Raw genomic sequence first — 8,771 nt, 5'->3', positions numbered from 1 at the left:
GCGGTGTTGCAGGTCGATAGCTCGTCGCGTAAAAGTTTTTATCTGCACGGCGCAGGCAGGCCGGTCGGTGTCACCTTGCCTCAGTAATATAGCTCAAGGGCTATCGCATCTTCCCCTTCCCCTCTCCTCTGTACGTACTGGGACTCCTGGGACCGGAGGCTTCAGCACTTCTGAAAGTTTAAGATGCCTTTACGGTTCCCAGAACATAAAAATGGACCACAATGCATCTTGGCAGATCCGGAACCTAAAGCGTCCCCCGAATCCCAGAACAGCCCCTTAAGCGACAAGAGTCCCTTGTTTAGGACATCCTATGATCTTATTTGCATTCCGGGCCAAAATCCTGGATGCGCTACTGCTTCCCCTTCACAACTAGGCACCACCTAGCGGGCGGAGATCACGTGGAGTTGTTCGTGCGTCGAGCAAAACACGACGGCGTGCTTTACGATGTATATGGTGGCAACACGAAGGCAGAACAGAATCTGAACAATGTGGAATGTGTCATATCACTGCGAGTGTCTGTGCCGTCCAGCTTCGGCAGGCGAACTGATATTGAACCTCAATTGCATAGCCTCTGCACAAGCTCGAGCTGCATCATTAGAAACCCCCAAGAGATGACGCCAATGCGTGCACATAGCATGAAACGCGTCAACTCAGACAGAGTTCGGACGAACTTTCACTTTAACAGCAAAAAACGTCGAATCGGACGGACGCAACGTTGCAAACATGACGTGCACAACCGTAATACACTGGACTACCATGGGCGAAAAGGAAGAGTACGCCTGCGAGATGAGACCCGACTACCATTACCCAGCCAGCGTTCCTTTTGCCTTCATCTACCGCACCGTCAGCGAACCACCGTCCGCGCCACCAGACTCCTACTGAAGAAGGGTCCCGTCTCCTAGTCTAGCGGGCTGGGCGGCGCGTGCTCTGTCGCCGGCTGCCAGCCATGCTTCGCCTCTACCGGGCGTGCGGCCTGGAGCGTGCGACTAGGGCGCCGCCTAGCACGGGCGAGCGTCGCGCAGCATCAGCGCCAGCTTGTAGCCCAGCTCCGGCCGGCGGTCGCGGCCCTGCACCATCGACTTCACCTGAAACACGCGCGCACGCGACAGGCGCGGCGTCACCGGCGATCCGCTGCCGGCGCTCGAGCCATCACCGCCGTCGCCACTCGCGAACGCCGGTGATCATGTCACAGCGGCAATCATATCGTAGTGAACGGGGCTGTGGACATTGGCGCCGGCGCTGACCTACGTCATCGTATCCACCGTGATGGAGCGGTTGCCTGCCCTTTTTCACCACTCACAGCCTCATCATGAACCTCTGTAAGGGCGCGCTGAGCTGGGATGAGTTGCATGCATCAGCTATGTGCCTACTTTAGTGCCCCCGCCCTAGCACCCGCACGAACTCGAAGACCGGTCCCTGTGTGGGATACGTCTCGGCGACGGAAGACCCCAGATGCACACAGCCTTGCCCCAAATATTTTCAGTTTTCCCCATCCCACAGCACTAAAATAGCCACTGCTGGCTGACGGGCCCATGATTCCAACAAAACAAAACCGGACTACCAGACGCTGGTAACACCCGTGCTCGTCGGAGTGGTCTGCGCTTGGACAGATGAAAAAGTTGGCTTTTAGCTGGAGCAAAAGTTAACGGATGGTTTTAGGGTCGACTGACTGAGAGCAAACATAGACACTCCGTTTGATGTTTTAATTTGGAAGCAAGATCCTCTATCTCGTGATAGCTTTGTTGGCCGCATGCATCTGCGAGCACAGCGACTTAAGTCGTGGTGGCTGATTATTGATAAAATTAATCAAACACAGGCGGCAAATACCGGCTGCCATTTTCTAGATCATTGGCATGCAGCACGACGAAGAACGGAGTCCGAAGGTTCTATAGCGATAAGTACCGATCCAGACATTCAACAGATTATCACGGAGTGCAAACTTCTGAACCTTTTGAAGTAATTTGGGCCGAAAGCTTCTGCGCGGACCGCTGAACTGACGCTGCTCTGCACGACCACGTTCATGGCTGCATCTCCAAGTGCTCTGCGACCTGTGCACGTGGCGACGAATGACTCCACTGTTTCTCATGATGTCCTGCTTGAGGGTCTCGATGTCCTCGGCGCTGACCCCCCGGCACGCGTCGTCCATAATGATGGTTCGGAAGCCCTCCTCCAGAGAATGAATGGCGGTGGCTCCTGGGGCAGACCGACCACCGCTTCAGTCGGGGAGAAACCCCTAGCCTAGCCGATGCTTCTGCCCCTGTATCCTAGCTACGCCTCTTGCTCCGTGTGTTGTAGCCGCGTGCTTCTGCTCCGTGTGTCCTAGCCGCGTGTTCTGCTCCGTATGTTCTAACCGCGGTTTCTGCTCCGTATGTTCTAGCGCGTGCTCCTACCGTGTGTCCTAGCCGCGTACTTTGCTCGTGTGCCCCAGCCGCGTGCTTCTGGGCCGTGTGCTAGCCGCGTATTTTGCTCCGAGTGTCCTAACCGCGGCTTCTGCTCCGTATGTTCTAGCCGCAAGTTTCTGCTCTGTGTGTACTAGCCGCGTGTTTTGCTCCGGTGTCCTACGCGGCTTCTGCTCCGTGTTCTAGCCGCAAGTTTCTGCTCGTGTGTTCTAGCCGCGTGCTTCTGGGCCGTGTGCCCTAGCCGCGTGCTTCTGCTCCGTGTGTCCTAGCTGTGTGTTTCTGCTCCGTGTGTCCTAGCCGCGGCTTCTGCTCCGTGTGTCCTAGCCGCAAGTTTCTGCTCCGTGTGTCCCAGCCGCGTGCCTTCAGCTTCTGTGCCTAGCCCACGGCAAGGCAAACAAAAACGAAGTGATTTGCCCTGACCGTATGCAAAACATGGCACGACGCATCTTGGCTGTACCTCGATTGCAGCTACGAAGCTTAAATAACTTACACATACCAATGAAATCTTAACATCGCTAAGTCACTTGCGATAATTTCACGCTGGACACGACAGCTCCAAACCTTCTAACTCCACTCGACACGTGCCAGCACTCATAGACCTATTCCCTGGCTCTGTGATGTGTCCAATCCGCTGTCGATGACACTCCCTCTGACACGGTCCGAGTAGCAACCAATCGACTCACCCACGCAGACATCTGTGGCGATGCCGCAGACGAAGACGTCGGTGACCCCACGCTGTCTCAGCTGTCGACTCAGACCCGTGTCCGAGATCTTGGCGTTGTCGAAGAACGCTGAGTACGAGTCAATCTCGGGGTCGTAGCCCTTCTTGATCCAAAGGGCGTTGTCCACGATCTGCAAGTTTACCAGACGACGGGGTTCGGATGCTCTGATGTCTGTTTTAAGCCACATCGGAAACATCGAAATGTGCTTAGTCTCGGAGTTTGAATCGAACTCTTCGCGTAAATGATGTTCAACCCAATGGACAATACATACACAGCTGAGCACAAAATGCCTGCACACTTAGCATTGCACGCTTAGGAACTTTCAGTGCAAAATAATGTTTTAACAAATATCAACGTTTGCGCTCTGACGCGCCGGATATGGACCTACCTTAAGGTCGGGGTGCAGCTCGGCCCCCCACGAGTCCTGGATGCAGTGGGGCGGCCACAGGATCTGCTCCTTGACCGGATCGCCATCATAGACCACTTTGTCGTACAACTTGGCATCCGCCGCCTTCACCTGTGTGTGTGTGAAGGAGGGAGGGGGGGGGGGGGGGGGCAGTGAAGGGGAATCCTTAACAGATCGGGCGCTAGCGCCGTTTCTAGCACGTTTTTGCGCGAGGCGGTGGGTAAACGTTGTTTTTTTCCAGAGTTGTGACAGGGTCAATAACTCCGAGTTGCCCTCTCCTCGCTTCCACTGTCACTGTTCACTGGGCCGCACGATCAGCACCGCCTGGATCAGAGTGAGCACGGTGGTACTTGCTTTGGACTGCAAGACATCTGAATTTACCCGGATATTTTTTTGTGGGGGGAGGGGGCGGCAGAGTACATAGTCCTAATGTCAGCACCAACAGCCGAAACAACCTTGCCTGCGGAGGCTGAGCCCCGGCGTGCCGGGCGGACGATATCTGTACGCAACCGGAGTAGGAGGTCTCCAACTTTAAGCGGTTGCGCATAAATTCCAGGGAAGACGCGAAACCTTGCGTGCTACTCCAAACTGAGCCATGATCTTTTTGTGGTAACTTGGGAATGTCTGTCTGACAGCGAAGGTGGTTCGCGCCCTCGAGAGATGGCAGCCTGCGGCACATTATTTTGTATTATTCTGTGCGTTTGACGCGCGAATCGTGCACCATAGATATCGATGTGCGTCAATATGAAATAGGTTTAGCTTTAAGCTTCGTTTGAACACAGAAAGGATAAAAAAGAGCAGGTCATAGTCACAGCAGCATGGAAAGGACATCAGCCACACCCCACGCTGCTTAACATATCTGAGGTTGGTCTACAAGCGCTCTTAATGAATGCTTTGACAAGACTTGCATCCATGTTGCCTTGAACTACAAAACTTTATTTATTTATTTATTCCAATCTAGACCTTCAGTCTAAATTTTGTGCCTGGACGGTTTTCCGGGTTCAGTGCCAACGCTTAACAGTGTTTGTTTGGTGAGCGCTGGCCCCCACCATCAGACCGCAATTTTCCTCGTCAACGACAGAATTCAGCGACGAAAAACGCCTTGCCACAACGCTCGACACCACGCGTTCTGCCCTCTGACGTCACCTGACCTTTAGCAAGGTCTCTGCCACTAGCCGCTGGTCATCCCAACCGGAACAAATAGCGAGCACCTAAAGCCACTCCAACCCACCTCGCCACGGGCGAATGCATTGGCGGGCAGACGTTTCAGCCAAATGACCTATGAAAACACATACTTGTAGGACACATGAGGAAAGTCTGGGGATATCTCGTGAAAGCCTTCGACAAGCGCAGGCATACGCCCATCTATAGGCTGAGGAAGCCAAACGGCACATATGCCAGGGGTTATCAAAAACGAGGGAGCGCAAAAACCTCTAGCTCTGACGACATCCGCGGACTAACACCCCGAACAATAGCGCCAGCGGACTAACGAGGGAGCGCAAAAACCTCCAGCTCTGACGACACCCGCGGACTAACACCCCGAACAATAGCGCCGGCGGACTAACGAGCCGGTCGTTATCGTCGAGTGTGGACCCCACACGAGTGCTGCCGGTAAGCCAGCCGGCTACCGATGAACAAGAGCCGGCGTCACCGCCGTCACGCGACGGTCCGGAGACAAAGCCGGCTCACGAGAAGGCTCGCCAACCGTGACGATGGCGTGTGGGGGGGGGGGGGGGGGGGGGGAGGGCTCACCTTCGACGACGGATGCATCGGGTACTTGGCGACGTTTGTGACGAAGGAGAGTGGTTTTTCGGGTGCCAGTCCATCGAGTAGGCCACGACGTCGAACTTGATGGTGTCCAAAGCCTCGTTGATGACTGGGACAACCTGTGGTTGGATATGGTGTTACCGCGAGTGACGTCAGTGTGCTGCGGTTTACCGTCAGTGTCATGTAGTGTCAACACGGGTAATGTCAACGTGGTGCGGGTACCGTCAGTGTGTGTGGTGTTCGAGGGTAGTTTCAACCTGGTGCGAGTACCATCAGTGGATGTGGTGTCAACGAGGGTAATGTCAAGGTGGTGCGGGTACCGCCGGGGTCATGTGGTGTCAACACGAGTGACATCAATTTGGCGCGGGTACCGTCAGTGTGATGTGGTGTCAACGCGGGTAGCGTGTCAACATGGTGCGGGTAACGTCAGTGTGGTGTGGTGTCAACACGAGTGACAGCAATGTGGTATGGGTACCGTCAGTGTAATGTGGTGTCAAGACGAGTGACATCAGTGTGGCGTGGGTATCGTCAGTGTGATGTGGTGTCAACGAGGGTAATGTCAACGTGGTGCGGGTACCGTCAGTGTGATGTGGTGTCAACACGAGTGACATCAGTGTGGTGTGGGTACCATCAGTGTGATGTGGTGTTAACGCGGGTACCGTCAACGTGGTGCGGGCACCGTCAGTGTGGCATCGTGTCAGCGCGGAACAAATAGGCACTCCGGTGATCGCAGAGCTACAGGTGCTGGGAACAGGCATATGTTGATTATGATGCTAATCGTAAACGCAGTGATCAAGTGTGGTGGCAATGATCACGAAGCATGACAACCAGAGTTTGATTTAGCAACTCAATGCAATTGGCCAAACAACGGATCGACAGGCGGGGATTGACGCCATTACCAGTAGTTAAATAACTATTTTCATTGTTTTGTTTCACCGTGGACTACTGCGTCAAACGCGTTTTGATCAACAGCCTAAACACACGCCACGCGTGCCGCTGCACGATACGTGCCATGCTCATCGCGTAGGACCAGGGAAGCCTTGTGCCATAACAAATATCCCCAGAAATTGCTAGCGTGAGGAGCTTGTATATTTTAATCGAATCCACCGATTTGTCAGTGAGCCTCCGCGCCACGTGCTGATTTAATGCAGTGTTCTGATAGGTTTGTGGAAGCCCACTTGGGCTCATGGATGGAATCACGGAAATTGGCCAACACTTCGTTACCCAGAACGCTGTTGCCACAGCCCCCTTTAGCCGGGCGAAAGCGTTATCTCTGACCTCTACAGTGGCTAATCTCTACATTTTCTTAAAGGGAATGTTTCACGATTAAATATATCGAAGCAGGCATATCATAAGATAAAACAAGCTTACTTTTAACCATAAGTATATTTTTAAGCGGAAAAGACTGCTCAAGACTGCTCAATTTTCTGTTTAGTAAATTTGCTCCTCAATGCGTCATGGTTTGATTACGTCATGATACCTTGCAAAACGTTCATTGAGAGTCAATTAACGGCCATCATATCTGGAAATCCCGCTCATGAACGTTAGATATGAACGCTTCGACATTTATATTTTTGGCCCTGATCGCCGCATGGCTTGTGGAATGACAGGATCTGAATGACACTATTATGACGTCACGAATGCCAAGGTGACTGAAGTGCTCTCCCCGATATACCTTCCCACTTTCACGGGCGTATAACTCAAAAACTTAACGGGGCTTAGGTCTTCAAAAGGGCAGGATTGTGGACGGCACCCAAAGGTCTTCAGGATAGCTATTTCAGTTCAAAACCCCATGTAAGTGTGAAACACTTTCTTTATGTCACTTCGAAAACCGCTTTATTCCAGCGGTTCAAAATTACCAGCTCACAAGGCCCGCCTGATCAGCTCAGCCGATAAGTACGGCAGAGGCGGGTGCGTCTGAGGCGCCCGCACCTGCCGGCGGCGGCGCCACGCGAGCCGGGCCGTCGCTCACGAGCCGCCGTCACGCGCAGCAGCGCCTCGGGCGACGTCGCCGCGACCTGGCAGCCTGCCAAAAGCTGTTTACCGGCCGCGCCACTGCCTCGAAATAGAGCGGCGGAGGCGTCCGGCCGCTGGGGGACGAGCGCTAATGGGGCGAAGCAGCGTCCTAGACGCACAGCCAGCCCTGCGTGTCTATTGATGTCACTAACGGCTTTGTGGGGCCTCCTTGGAACGGCGCTGGTCACTCGCTGCCGGCTATTCATAGACGTGGATCAAAACAACGCTCTTTTGTGGCCGAGTCTAATCATTAGGGCGATTTGATTTACAACCACAATGAAAGGCTGGGATATTGTTGTAGAGGCTGGTGCTACCTCTGTAAGAAAGTTTTGTATACCTGCTTCTGCCATTTATACACGTATGTTCACCATCCAGAGACCGAACTTGAAATCAGGAAGGTATTGCATAGGTGGCGTAAAACATAATCTTAAACGTAGGCTCGAGCGTGTCTGTAGAGTAATTAACGTGCATATCGATCAGGAGCCTTCTGGATCGAACATATTCGGCAACCATTTGATCACAGTTCGGTGCAGTCTTCCGAACCAGGAACATTCATTCTCTGCAAGTTTTACCGTACAAGTCCGGGGATTTGTACACAATCTGTTGCGGCGTGACTTTCTTACAGTGGAAAACAAAGCTTTGCTCCGTGGAAAAAGCTGCACAAAACGGGTTAAACCATACCAGGTCTCGATGACCCGGCGTTGCTGCAACCAAAACCAACATCTAACGGAGCAGGAGACGGGCATTAGTGCGGGCAAAAATATACAGCCAGTTGCCCGCGCTCGAGTGCAAACCATGGAATTCACTGCTTGTTTTTGCGCTTTCATCGATGTGTGTCGATGTTGGTAGACGGCGCAAAGAGGGACTGAAAACCAGCTGCTTGTCTTGCGCGAATGTGGCGTCCGCGAATCACGCAGCAATACCTCTGTATGGAAGCACCGCTGTCCGGTGGAAAGATGTGCTATTTATCGACATGGGACCGCCCATGACACTTTTTTTCGAAACCGCTCACGCATGCTGCGCGCTCTAACCCAGGCCAAGATATATATTATATATACATATATATATATATATATATATATATATATATACATTTTGCTGTATTGCATTTGCATTGCACTGCAATATTGAATTAGACCTACGTCAGCGAATAGGCCAATTCACTGTGAGCGATGTACATCCAAAATACTTGTGTGCCGTGCAATATCTAAGTCACAGCTTCCAAAACTGTACATCAGTGCAAATTAATCGTTTTCGTCGACACGAATTGTCAAACTTGGCTAAACCCGAGGCAATAAACGCGCTACGGGAGCGGGGTGTGGTTATGGTTTTTGCCGGGCACAACTGACAGCCCGCACATAGCCAAGTAATATGATTTGTGGACTGGTTCGTCGATCTTAACAGGCATAGAACATACGCCCGCCGCACTCTCACGAAGGGTCATCTTCCCAGTGCTTTTAT

The 8,771-nt window shown here is 52.8% G+C and overlaps 1 pseudogene; it reads right to left on the bottom strand.

Moving 5' to 3' along the window:
- Positions 1 to 432: 432 nt before the first annotated feature.
- Positions 433 to 6,314, bottom strand: LOC119091496 (nicotinamidase-like; annotated as a pseudogene).
- Between the last annotated feature and the right edge of the window lie 2,457 nt (positions 6,315 to 8,771).

Source organism: Pollicipes pollicipes, unplaced genomic scaffold, assembly GCF_011947565.3.
Source record: "Pollicipes pollicipes isolate AB1234 unplaced genomic scaffold, Ppol_2.1 Scaffold_3447;HRSCAF=4054_pilon_pilon_pilon, whole genome shotgun sequence".
In the NCBI taxonomy this organism is placed as follows: domain Eukaryota; kingdom Metazoa; phylum Arthropoda; class Thecostraca; order Pollicipedomorpha; family Pollicipedidae; genus Pollicipes; species Pollicipes pollicipes.
Note: the sequence above shows the minus strand (reverse complement) of the source record. Positions and strands in the feature narration are given on the sequence as shown.